General features: G+C 43.8%; 1 long non-coding RNA gene across 1 annotated transcript in view; it reads left to right on the top strand.

Moving 5' to 3' along the window:
* Positions 1 to 12,883, top strand: part of LOC310904729 — a 54,080-nt gene extending 41,197 nt beyond the window's left edge. Inside the window, exons 2-3 of the long non-coding RNA XR_014588578.1 lie at positions 5,351 to 5,437; positions 12,590 to 12,883. This is a non-coding gene — a long non-coding RNA (uncharacterized lncRNA). The remainder of the gene's footprint in view (positions 1 to 5,350; positions 5,438 to 12,589) is intronic.
* The last annotated feature ends 569 nt before the right edge of the window (positions 12,884 to 13,452 follow it).

Below are 13,452 nucleotides of genomic sequence, written 5' to 3'. Positions count from 1 at the left end.
ATTATAACTTGTTTCTGCTAAAAGGTGCTAAAACCCATAATCAAGTCTAACAGCTAACAGTCTAACAAGTCAAGTCTAACAGCTGAGACCATTGCTAAATGTCTACCACATCAATTTCCTGGCATTTCCATCTTCCTTAAGCTAAAACCAACAGGTTGCACCAAATCTTGCCTGATGCTACCAAGTGTTGCACCCCTTGCAAGTCCCTTTTAAATAAACACCACTAATTCCTCTTTCATGCATTCCTGTGAGGGTGGGGGGGACAAAGGAAAAAACAGGGAGCTATGAGATAGCCTGTACTTCCCCTGCCCCTAGCCAAGCAGTAGAGAGCAGTGGGAAACAGTGAAGGTGTCAGATTTTCTCTAAGGGCAGCCACGAAGCTCTTGTGCCAAACACTGTTTGACATTTAAGACCTATGTAAAGTAACAGCCAGAGCAGGCAATGGGCTGAGTGTTGCAGTTGACAGACTGGCTCTATTTGCTTCAGTTTCCTTAGCACGATGGCCAAGTTTATCTGCGAGCAAGAAATACTCAGATTATTATTTTTTTGTTAGCCCATCATGAAAAGAGAGCACTTGTGTTAGATATGGCTTTGTGCTTCAGGTGACCTTCATTAGGGAACATAACATGGGTGTGCTGTGCGTCAGTACCCAAGGAGCCAAAGCAAATTGCGCCTCTTTGAGCATATATTTGAGCATATATTGTGCCACTTTTGGCATATATAACGCCAAAGTCAAACGCTTGGACTGAGCCGTTCAGCAGGTGTAGGGATGGAGAGGATCAGTCTCGCAGCCAGATGTGGGGGAGCAGGGCTTGCTCCTTCCATAAATGTCGGTGTTGAGACCACATTGTGCACAGAGATTTGTCATGTGTGTGTGCAAAGCAACCATACACTACACCTCGTCTGCTGTGTGTTGTTTTGGGAACTGGCAGTGAAACCTGCTTGGGTATTGGAGGGAGTGGTGGGAGCTGCAGGCTGAGCCCCAGTGGAGAGGAAAGCAGTAGTGAAAGCCAGGCTGGCTGGTTAGCCAATGCTGGAGAAAGGAATAGGTTAAATGGTAGTTCTAGAAACCAGTCACAAAGTAAATTAAGTTTTTTTTAAAAACAAGATGAAGGTATCTGGTCAACAGAGGGAAGTACTATGTTTTTAAGGGTGCAAGTTTGGTGATGTAGATGGAGAAGGGGTATGTTAGCCATGCTGGTAAGGAGTAGCAAGGGAGGAAGGGGCTATGAAACAAGTGGCTGGCTGCATTGAGGACCAAAGGCAGCTGCAGAAGGTGGAAGCAGTGGGAGGAGAAGGGCTCCCCAGGCAATGGGACAGAGACAGCGGCCTGGAGGCGGTGCTGGCTGGCTGGAGGAGGACTTGGCTGCTTTTCCAAGGTCATTAGGAAGTCTAGACTTTCCCATAAAAGGGTCCCATTTGCTGCAGAAATCCTTGGGCTACCAATGCCCTGAGGGAGGGGAAAGCATGTGTATTTGCAGAGAGCTGCTTTCAGCTTCATAGAGAAACATAAAAGCACGGAGGAGAACAGCCTGGCTACACCGGGGTACCTTCCACGAGTCCCTGTGTACGTGGACTTTTGGAAGCTGTTTTTGGGGCAGCCTGGCAGGACCTCTTTCCATCGATCACGTAGCCCACCTCGCCAGCAGGCAGCTCCGGGGCTGGCCCACCTGGCTGCGGGGCAGCTGCTGCTCCAGGCTGGCTGGGTTGTGCTCCTTGTCAGGTTCCTCGCCCAGCAGACGGGCCAGAGGAGCCAAAACCAACTGCATTCCTCTTCGAAAGCCAGAGAGCAAATAACGGCTTCTGTGTGCTGAGGGAGGCATTTGAGGAACTCTATTCATGCAGCTCAGTTCCTGAAACTCAGAAAGGAGACTTCCACCTCTGACAAACCCCTCCTTGCTTACCTAGGGGCTGTTTGACCCATGGGTTGGTGCCATCTTTTGACTCTGAGCACTTTTAAATACCTTCTTCTCTCTTCATATAGATAGCATTGGTCTTGCATAACCCACCTGGAGAGACCTTCTTGACAGCAGTGTTGAGAGTAAACCACAAGCCCCAGCCCCTCTCGGATCAGCGTATGCTTTTGTTCCTGTTAACAGGGCTTGCCAACTTATGCTGCAACTTACCTTGGAAGGAGAAGTCGGAGTGAGTTGCTAAAGGCAGGGAAAAAATGATTGCAGTTTTCTAATTGAGGCAAGGGGGAAAAAATAATACAAGGTTGAGAAATGGTTTTCTTGAATAAAGGTTTGAAGGCCTGGGAGACTGGCAATAGCTGGATGTAGTTCTTTTTGCAAGCCCAGCTATATGTTACCCTTGTCTTAGTGCCATATTGTGAAAATCTGTGTCAGAAAAGACAGGCCTGGTAGACTGGATCCTGCAAGTCCTTGCCCCAGGGGAAGCATCTACTGATGTGAATGACCACGGGAGACATGATGGTGCCCACCCCAAAAGAAACAATGCTGGAGACTGCAGTTTTGGGTAAAGAGTGATGTCGAGGCTTCTACCCAAGGGGACAGTTTGGATGTGAAAAGCCTCCTGCAATCTGTGCAAATATAGATGTTGATTCAAGCCTCGGAGTTTACAATCTAGCTGGGATTAGCTGTAGGATTTGGCAACCATATTACATGGCTGGAGATGGTCTTAGTGATGTGATGAGTCTGGGACCTTTATGAACAGATTTCATTTGCGGTTTGTCTTTGTGGCATGATTTCTCTTACACAGAATCAGAGAATCATTAAGGATGGAAAAGGCTTCCATGTTGGTCTTCCTGAATTGTAGTTGGATGGTGCAGTGAAGAGAACATAACATGTTAAATCTTTCCATCACTATGTGGGAAGGAATCCTGAAGACCATCAGGGGAACTTTCCAAAACTGGTGCTTCTTGCAATCACAGTGAATCCAGTATCAAAGTGCTTATTCACTGGGATCAAGCACTAAACAAAAGGTGTGAGAAGTAGGGAAAAACAGCGCAAATGACTTAAACCCTCCTTGAGTGCCCGTAAGGGCAGCCTGAGGGCATCGTGGGGTGTTGGGTGGGTGGGCGGGCGGGCGGGCAAGGTACTGGGCTCTCTGGGATGCAGAGGGACTGGATGGTGCTGGATGGCTTCTTTTTTTTTCTTTGGATTAGGTCTCATAGCATGGCTTGCAGTGCACATTTTGTGAACTGAGAATGTGCTCTCTGTTCCCTTCTAGCGCACCTGTTAGCTCCATAAGCAAGCCTGCCAATTAAACACAGAAGTCAAATCCCACAAGGAGCTTGGCTGCGTATGCTAGAAGATGTATGTATGTAATAAATGGTATTATGAGGTACACACCCAAAGCTATTTGAGTTACCATATGAGAGAGAAGGCAGGGTCAGAGGACTGAATAGGCTCAAATAACATGGATATAAATGCTAGATCCACCTCCGACCCCTTGTTTCATCTTGGACAAATCATGTAGCTTCTCTGGGCCTCAGATCTTCTACTGACTACATCTGGGGTGATTAAAAAAAAAACACACCTTTTTATCTGTATACTCTGATTCCTCATGCTCTGAAACAGGAATTGCCCCTCTGTGCACATACTCAGGCATGATTCTGTAGGGACTTTTACAAATAATATGTAACCTAGGTATTGCTGCTGCATTTCAGCCCGTGCCCTTGCAGAGCAGAGTGTATATAGAAGCGAAATCAGCGTTATTCCTTTGAATCCCCTTTTCTGTTTCATGATATGTTTCCTCACGAGTGAGCTGGATATTACCCATCACTGGAGAACCAAACTTTGGTTTCCATGGGAGCCAGGTACCTCGCACTTGGTGAAGTCTGGCTATTACTCACCAAAGAGAAGGGCAGCCAAAGTTGCACTTCAGCTGTAGCTGACAGACAATCTGTCTGGGCTGGATCCCTTAACAGTGGGCTCCAGCCTTGCCTGAAATCTTATCCTTTGCCTCTCTGTGCGAGCGGGGCTGCCGCCTTCACAGGGCGGTTCGTTTCAGACACATGCTGACAACTGGAGCTGAGTGGTGGTGGTGGAATGTGATGGAAAGCTGCAGCAAATGTATTAATTGCACTCTTTTTTTCCCTCCTTTCTGTTAAAAGCCTTGTGTGCTGGGGGGAGCCTTGCTGGGTTTCTCTTATACGGTAATTATCTAACGCAGTCCTAGACTTCTGCCTCGTGTCCAGGAAGGTGCATTACTAACCCAAAAGGATTTGATACCCTCCCACTGTGGCCCATTTTCTCGGCTCTTGCCTGGTCCTTCTGGCTCCTTCAGCCTCCCAGGTCCATTAAGATCTTCTCGGTTGCCCATGCACAAACCTGACAGGCTCGTGGGGAGATGCTAAAACGACGCTGGTTCAATTAGCAGGATATAATATGCCCTTTGGTGAAACCCTGGGCTCCCCTGCCAGGCTAAGCACATGCTGCCAGGGCTCTTAGCAGAGGAGGAGTGTTCCCATCACCTTCCTTCACTGGCAAGTCACAGAAACAATGAATCCAAGTAGCTGCTGCAAGAAAGTAACTGCATTTTTCTCCCAGTTTTATTTTTCCTCATAAAATGAGATTGAGAGGCTATCAAAAAGCCTGTTTCAGTTATTCAACACGAACAAATTAGCTGGTAGCTGTAGCTTTTATTTTAGTCTGGGAATATTGCTGTTTTTTTTCCTTCCCTGTGAGCCCTCTTGCAATTTGAGTTCTTCTGTCCTGTGGGTTGCAGACCAGTTTGGTACTCAGTTTTTCTGTCTTTGTGTTGATCAAATGCTTCTCTAGGTGATTTGCTGTTTGCCATGGTTGATAGCCCCCTGAGCAATCAGTGTTGTTTCTCTCCCTTCCCTCTGAGATGTGTTGAAAGATCTCAGTACCAAATCACAGAATCGAAGGGGTTGGAAGGGACCTCGAAAGATCATCGGGTCCAACCCCCCAAAAATCATATATTCACAGCAATTATTCCCAGTATGGCTGCACAGAATTCTTCTTACATGCTTGCCAATAACAAAGATGAGTCAAAACTTTAATGAAACTGATGCTCGGACCTGGGGGAGAGCAGGAAGCACAAGCTGTAATTGTTTTCTCGGGGCTCAGCCACCTTGGACAGTAGCTGTTTCCATGAGATATTTTGGAAGTGAGAGGTACCGCAAGTGGATGAATCGTGTGCTTTGGTGGTAGAACTGACACTCCCAGAGGACTGGGACAGTGGAGAGAATATGTGGAAAATGCTGGTGGCTTCTGCCTCTGCAGGGGCAGGAAGCAAATCTGGATGGAGCTGCAGTGCGAATAGCACTGGTTTGGTCTGGGTGCACTGGCTCTCTCATGTGGTGGGAAAAACCTGCCTTTAACTCCAGTCTTAAGGAATGCTTTTTTCTTCTCTTTCCTAGGAGGTTTCCCTGGGTTTATAAATGACTGCATTTCCCTTCAGCATGACAGCTGCAGCTTCACCTCTTCTCGTGTGAACCTGGAGTCAGGTCAGGCTAAAATGCTGAATCTTTTCTTTCTCCCCCTTCCCTTGGTTCTCTGGCCCCCTCCTTCCTTCCCCATATCAGCAGGCTCTATTGCCATAACTTGAGGATTAGCTTTTCCCTGCAGGAATGAGCTGAAATGCATGTGCTTTACTGAGCAAAACAAATCTCTTCAATATTAGCAAGGCAAAGCAAAATGCTTGAGCACATGTGGTTTTTGTTAGCTGACTTCTCCTCCAGCCTTGTGTTTGGTCCTAGTGTCAGATTCCCTCTTAAATATGCTTAGGAGGTCACAGCAAGCAGGTGAATAGTCATACAATAAAAATCACATCACACCTCTTTAAAAAAAAAAGTACATATAAAAAAAAATACATCCCCTCTTTCCTTCTTCCATGATCCCCACCCCCTCCGTGCACAGTAGAGGCAGAGACTTGATTATGCACTCAATGGGGATGAAGTAAAAATGAGTTTTCCTAGCACAGCAGACAGCAGTTCAGGCTTTTGCAAGTGAGCACAGAGTTTATAGGGTGCCCTAAGTTAAGCAGGTAAATATAGGTCAGGTTCTCAGCCAGTGTAAATTGACTTCCCTGGAGTGATGCCACCCTGCACCAGGGTCTGGCTTCCAAAAGTGTGTGCTTGTGCCAGCTGGGTATTTTCGGGAAGTGTGTGTTGGGTAAGATGCTGAGAAGATGACAAAGGTGTATATATGCAGAACACACCTCTGAGTGTTTAGCGCAGGTGTGTGCAATAAAGCTTGGATGGGGTTTTTGAAACCATGACTCAGTTCCTTTAGGAAGATCAGATACTGGGTTTCTGTTACGATAGTGTACAGCCAAGTGCCCCAGACACCCCCAGCACTTCTGAACTGGTGGGAACTCGTACAGACTTCTCTGAGTTGACCTGACAAAAGCAATTCTAATAAAACATTGAGGTTCTGGTCTTGTGCATGGATTTTACAAGTTACCTCAGCCAAGGCAATACCTGTGTATTGGCAGAAGCGGGAACTAGCTCAAAGAAAGCTAGTTTGAGTACCAGAAATTCTGGTAACCCTGAGAGGGTTTTTTTTTTAATTCAGTAAGTCTAGCAAAATGATCTCTCAAGGATTTGTCTAGTGTCATTCTGAAATAACTGTTAATTTAGTGTCTCAATGGACCTGGTAGAATCGACCTGGTAGAGTTGACTGAAGAACGTTCAATCAAGAACAGTCAAGAATATTCATTTTAAACTGGACATTAGGAAAAAATTCTTTACTCTGAGGGCGTTTAAGCACTGGAACAGGCTTCCTAGTGAGGTGGCTTGTGCTCCAAGCCTGTCATGTTTAAAGCATTTGGATAATGTCTTGAACTTTTAGTTAGACCTGAAGAGGTCAGGCAGTTGGACTCAGTCTTTGTAGATCCTTTCCAACTGAACTATTCTAACTTATTTATTTTACTACCTAGACACTTGTAGCACTCAACATTGACCTGCAGTGCATTGTGCCAGGAGGCTCTAAAAGAACTGTACGCCTGTTCAAGGCTGTTACATAATTAAAAATAATGTCCAGGAGCTCAGATCCATTGTATGGAGACTCAGCAGCAGGAGAATAGTGTGCTATGGGAAGGCAAGGGACTTTTTTTTAATAAAAGTGGAATTAAAGGGGCAGTTGAATGATAGTGCAGGATTTCAAACAAACATGTCTTCAGGGCTATTGGTAGTAATGTTAATGATAGGAGCACTCAGCCTGCAGTGATTCACTTGCCTGATTCAAGCAGTGTAGGGCATGGAGGGAGTTTGGCCTTTCCTAGGGAGCGTGTCCTAAAGAAGAACAATTCAGGACCTTTGTTTCATTGTTTTCAGCATCTATTTGGGCTTAATGCATGGATTGTGACTACAGGTACAGCATGGGATGGATTCCAGGCAGGCTGTCAACTTGCAGTCCAAACCCCTTTTCCTTGCTAGCTGGTGGCACAAAAACAGTGCTGTTCAGCAACTGCTCAGCAGTGGCAGCACCTCTAAGAAATCTGTCTTGCTATAGCCATAAATACAACCTGCCTTTACTTCACACCAACATGCAGCAGAACACAGGAAGAGACTTCTTTAAGACAAATAAAATTTTCTTTTTCCACCTCTGGGTTCTGTTCAGATTGGTTTGTGTGTATACCCTAATGTTAATGGCCAAGAGGTGACAAAAAATGGGAGAAATGTTGAAGAAACTTGATTGTATTCAGCTCTATGCTTGGGGCATTTCTTTCTCTGTACTGGGTGGAACCAAAAATGTGAACAGCACTAACATGTGGAAAGGCTTTTTAAGGGATTGCGATGCAGTACAACCAAGACTTCCTTCTTGTTTTTACTGAATGACACCTTTGACTCCTAGTTAAGGCATCTTTTGAAAGGGGAGCTGCTGTGGTGTGTGCAGGAGTGTAAGGCGTGAACCTTTATATAAACCAGTGAATTCATTTGATTTGAGATTTGATCTCACAAGCAAGCCTTTGGGCTGAGAAAACAATTCTCCTTGTTATTCTAAGATAGCTTTTCCTGGCAATAAACACTCTGGTTTTTATCATCTTGATTTTTGTTTAGGTATGTTTTTTGTTCTCACAGTCCTGTGCTCTGTTCCTGAGTTATTTCCAGGTTTTGCTGGTATAAAATGAGGGGTGAAAAGAGCAATTGAGACAATTGCAGCAGAGTAGGTTTTCAACTTCTAACATCTGTGTGTGCTTGATGGCATACTGTGAGTCTTAAATAATGTTTGTAAAGCAGTCTGGTGTATGATGCTCAGCTGAACGCAAGTGTACTGTGGAAGCGCACAGCCCTGCAACTTATGCCATAAATACAGCTATCACATTCAGTAAATTCAAAGCTAATCACCTCATTCTTGGTATGACAGTGTTGTATGGTGTAGCTGTGCAATTCTGCTAATTAAAAAGTTGGGAGAAAGAAAGGTCACTAATTCAGCATGTTTCTATTAGAAATCCTTTTGGCTATGAAAACAGAAACAAAACTCTCAGTGCAGGTCTGACCTTTTCTTTTTCTTTCTTGCATTTGGTCATAAAATCCATGTAATTACTTCTAGAGGCTCTTGGTGATCACAATGATAGTGTTTCAAAGCAATTAATTTAGTGCTTTGGTCTCATAAATTGTAAATGGCAGTTACTGTACCAGTGGCTCAGCTAAACAGGGAGTGAAGCAGTCCCAGATCTCTGGATGCTTTCCAGGTGTTCAGCTGAGACCAAAAAAAATTTTGTGGGTAAGGGGATTGTTGCCTGCACAATGCATAAGCAAAGAGGTACTGGGAATATTTTTTTTGCCTCTGCAATATGAAGTCTGGGTGTTGTCCCCTTCTTAAAAGGAAGCTGTAGGGGAAAAAAGAAAAGGGAAGTGATAGAAATGGACTTGCACATTCAGGTTTTGGCAAGAAATTTGAGATTTTAAATATCAACTTTTCAAAACCAGATCAGTAATCCATAGGCATGTTTAGGAACATAGCAAATGACTGACCCTATAATCTCACAAAGGAGAGAATATTAACATACAACAGCTCGAAGTATTCTTATTTTTGCAGTTGATCACTAGTGGTGGAAGCTCATTTGAATGATTTACCTGTGAGTATAGAAATGAATGTATATAGAAAAACTCATTTGATATAAGCAACGCTTCCAAGAGTCTAATTTTCTGTTTCAACCAGGAGCTGAGTGCAGAGATCTGAATAATGTTATGTAGCATGTGTTAGATGTGAAGTCAGCAAAACACCCCTCATAGCCACCTCATGCTTTTAAAATCTGAGAGGATGAAGTGGAGCTCGGCCACATGATGTAGCGAGAGGTTGAAAAAAAGGTAAATAAAGATAACTTCAAAAGACGAAGTGAAATCCTCCCCATGTTCCAGGAGTAAAAGTGTAATGTTATGCTGCCCCTTGCCAGCAGCCTCACAAAGAGAAGCAGGGAACACAGGCTGAGCTGTGCTCTTACATCAGCTCTGCCCTGTGCTCCATGGAGAGCTGCTTCAGCTCAAGTCCTCCAAGGACCTGGGGCATTGACCAGAGGTGGGGACAGTCCACACACCAAAATGTCTCATCACACTGGAGCAACAGGCCAGATACTGGAGTGATAACTGCTCGGGACCAACCACATGGGATGCCTGTGTTGTTTACTACTTCAGACAGGAGGCTGGTGGCAGCAATTGAGCAGAGGACGTTCCGAGGAGGAGAGGCTGGGAAAGCTGAAAGCAAGATCTGCTGCTCATCAGAGCAGAAGAAGGTTGTGGTGAGATGGACAGTGCTGTCTGTATCACAACAGCTTGATACGTTACTCCCTTTTTATAGTTAGGCTTTGAGTTCAGCCATTTCTGGCTCAGCATGACACAATTTTTGCTTGTCTCTGTGACTTGACTTTAATTAGGGGAAGTTGGTGAGGTTAGGTTTGAAGAAGGACCTGCTACGATGACAAATAAGGTGCAACCAAAGCCATGGGCCCTGGATAATGGATGTTCCCTTTTGCAGGATGCACCAGTTTGAGGAGTTTAATTTCTAACTAGTTAAAGATCCGTCCTGTGAAAAATGACTTCCCATTTCCAACCTATAATGAAAGTAAAATAGTGGAAAGACAGATGAGTTAGTGCTCGTGGTAATCTGTTATGTAGCTGGGTGAGAAATAAAACCATTTGTCTCTCCCCCCCGACTGACTTTTCTTACACAAAATAACTGTGTAATTGTCTTAAACCCTGAATAGAGAGCAAAGTCTGGAGGAGAGAGATTCTTATGTTTCAGCTGGCTCCCAGCTGTTCGTTTAGGGAGAACAAGGTTGTGTGTGTGAAGGGAATTCAGTGGGAACCCATTTCTCAGGGCTGTGACCTTTTTCCTGTTTGTCAGATGCACTGATTATCTGGAATAAATTTTCTTGTGAAGCATTGTGTGAGATTCTGGCAAAATAGCTGTATTTGAGCCCAAAAGGGATTGTTAACTGGCTAAGAATTGGGTGTACAGCATGGTCTTGTGTATTTCATAGACAAGAAGAGGAGCTTAGTGCAGCTGTGGAGTTGAGAACTGCACGTCACTTTTTATATTGCTTGGGGTAGATGCAAACAGGAATTAACACTGAAATAACCTGAGCTCTTATGGTGTTTGCTGTAGGGTTTGTTTCATATTTGTTTCTAAAGCTATAGGTGCTTTTCAGTTCACTGGACAAAAAAAAAATGCTTCAGTTAAAATTGACCCAAGATGTTTTGATTTGGAGGGTATTTTTATAAGAGCATTATTATTTCTTTTACTGAGTCTTATATTGTTGAAATAATGTAAAGAAATTTTTTAGTAACACTTTTTGTAGAGTTTACTGAAACTGGTTATATTTTTTAATCAGATTGAAATGTTATTTCTGAATGTACTCCGTATGGACTTAGAATCTTTTTTTCTTTTTTGCCATCACATTGTATGGGCTCAATTTTAGAGCTAGGCCTGGGCAATGGCTTCTGATTGAGGGAGATTGTATCTTCTGTTACTGCAGTCTGGGGCGGAGTTTGGGAAGAAACTTCAGGAAGCACCAATAAGTCGATATTTTGGCATGTGGCTTTTAATTGATACTTTGTGGGTAGTGTGTTTGTAAGCTGTTTCCCTAAGAAAAGAACCAGTTCTATTTCAAAACATACTTGTTTTACCAGTATGTGGCACGTGAAATGCAAAGACTTGACTCCAAGTTTTATCCAGGGGCTAGCAATGCTCTGCCTCCTGACTCAAGTTTTCAAAACAATCCGAAGCTTGTTCTGCTGAGGCAGGCTTTTCCTTTTTTTTTTTCCTGAGAGGAGAATCTGTTTTAATTGTGAGAGTGATAGTCAACTTTTTAATGCTTTGAAGTTGTAATGTGGGGAAATGCAGAACTCTCAGCACAGTGCAAATGTTTGCAATTAAATCAACGAGCTCCCTGCTGAGAAGTGAATGACCAAATACTGCAAAGCTCTGTCCCCTTTATGTAATCCCAGTGGTGGGAAAAGTGCAGTCTCTTCCCAGAAAATTAGCAAACAAGATTCATAGCAATAAAGGCACGATGCAGTTCATCAAACAAACTTGCTGAATAAACAGTCATGGAGAAAACATCAAGTTTATATAATGTGATGAGGGAGGAGGGAAAAGCCAACACACCCTTGCAAAACCAACTTGTGTGAAGGGGATTTCTTCTCTTTCCATCCTGCGGGAGTGGGTTGATGGTTAAGAGCAACGCCTTGCAGCAGGTATTGTGTGTATGTGTCCTGGTTCTTGTGAGCCTCTGGCCTTCGGGGAATATTGGGTCTTTTCCATCTGTGAAGGCCAGGCAGGATGCCAAAGTTGCAGCTGATAAAACATTCCAGTCCTGAGCACCAAAGCGACCCCATCCCGTGGCACAGTGCAGCAGGGTGCAAAGCAATCAGGTTCCCTTTTAGGAGGGCGCAAGGATGGTCTAGGTGTCATCTTATCAACATTGTGGTATTGCTTTGGGGAGGGAAGTTGTTTGTTTGCCTTTGCACTCCTTATGTATGGATTTCTTCCTGGTCTTTACAGTGATGTATGGGAATGTCATGTTAAGACTCAGCTATGACTTTACTACGGGAGATGACAAGAAGGAAAGTGTCCCCTGAGGATGATATCGCAGGGCTGAAGTTTGTCCTATATGTTACCTCCTGAGTTGATTAAACTCCCCTAGTAAGACTTTACCTAATGAGTTTGGCTGAAGTGTAGATAAATGCGTGCAGGTGTTTCTGTGCTTGGGGCCTTTGGCTCCAGAGTTGGCTTCCAGCCCTGGTGCAGGAAGGACAAACACCTTGTCTGGTCTTGTGCCTCCTGCCTGTTTTGCAAGACCTCTCCTACCCAACTATTGCCTTTGTGCTCCTCCAAGCACATACATGATGAAGAATAAATGACTGAGTGAACGGAAATAAGAGGTGCAAAGGCTTTGGAGTATGTGCATACTAAGAAAAAGCTAATAACAAAATTTGCATGGGAAAGTCAATACATATCTTCTATATGTTTTTTGGCTAACCTGAAATGTATTCCTAATGGAAACAAATTGGATGTTTCAGTCAAACTAGTGCCTTTCATCAGTCCTGAATTGCATTTAAAACATTTTAACATGTTTTTAAAGAACCACTTTCTAACAGATGATCCAGGAGGCTGTGCAAAAATAACTTGGAATAATCTTGAAATCCATGCAGGGCCAAGCCAGAGAAAAGAAGCCAACACCTTTGGGCAAAGAAAACAACAAAATCTAAGGAGAAGAGCCAGGAAGAAGGGAGGGAAGAGATGTTCATGGAAAAATCTACCTCTAAAAGTCCTATGCTGTCCAGCAATAGCTTTTTTTTTCTTGAAAAATCTGCATGTAAAACCAATGCAATGTTTTACATATTTATTCAGTTTTCCTCACTAAAAGGATACTCTAGCTGTTGAGAAAACATTTAGTGCCAATAAAGTCTCTGGAGCTCTCAAATAATGTGCTTGGTTATTCTATTAATGGAGTATTAGATTAGGGAGTTTGGGTTAAATACAGCATAGAGCAACAACAATGTTCAGCCCAGATCTCAAATGTTTTTGTGTTACTGGTTAATCCATGAATTGAGGAGGCCAGGGGTTTAGAAGCCACATACTTGATAAGGAAACAGGTGTCCACTTATCTGAGTGATTGGGTCCCTTATGGAGTAGATCTCCCTATAAAGGATGCTAAAGGAATCCATACCCAAAGCAGGTCTCTTTGCTACATCATTGTTACTTGAAGCTATCAGAAATGTAGTAAGCAGTAGGGAGAAGGACTGTATTTTCCAAGATAAATATTTTAAGTATGGAAGAAAATGCACCTGAAGGCTCCAGTGTAATGCAGGTGACCTTTCCTTCTCAGTTTGTGCTGTGGAACAGTGAGCATTTGGGAGTATGCTCTGATGGATGGGATGGAAAGGGGAGACTTTCTTATTTCTCCTTAGCTTGGTGCCAGTACATACAAGAAGATATGGTCTGGATTTTCTTGTCATTCACTGTCACTCCAAACTGGATGTTTCTGAGAGTCAGCTGTGAAAGATTTTGGACA

Source organism: Anser anser, assembly GCF_964211835.1.
Source record: "Anser anser genome assembly, chromosome: 10".
In the NCBI taxonomy this organism is placed as follows: domain Eukaryota; kingdom Metazoa; phylum Chordata; class Aves; order Anseriformes; family Anatidae; genus Anser; species Anser anser.
Note: the sequence above shows the minus strand (reverse complement) of the source record. Positions and strands in the feature narration are given on the sequence as shown.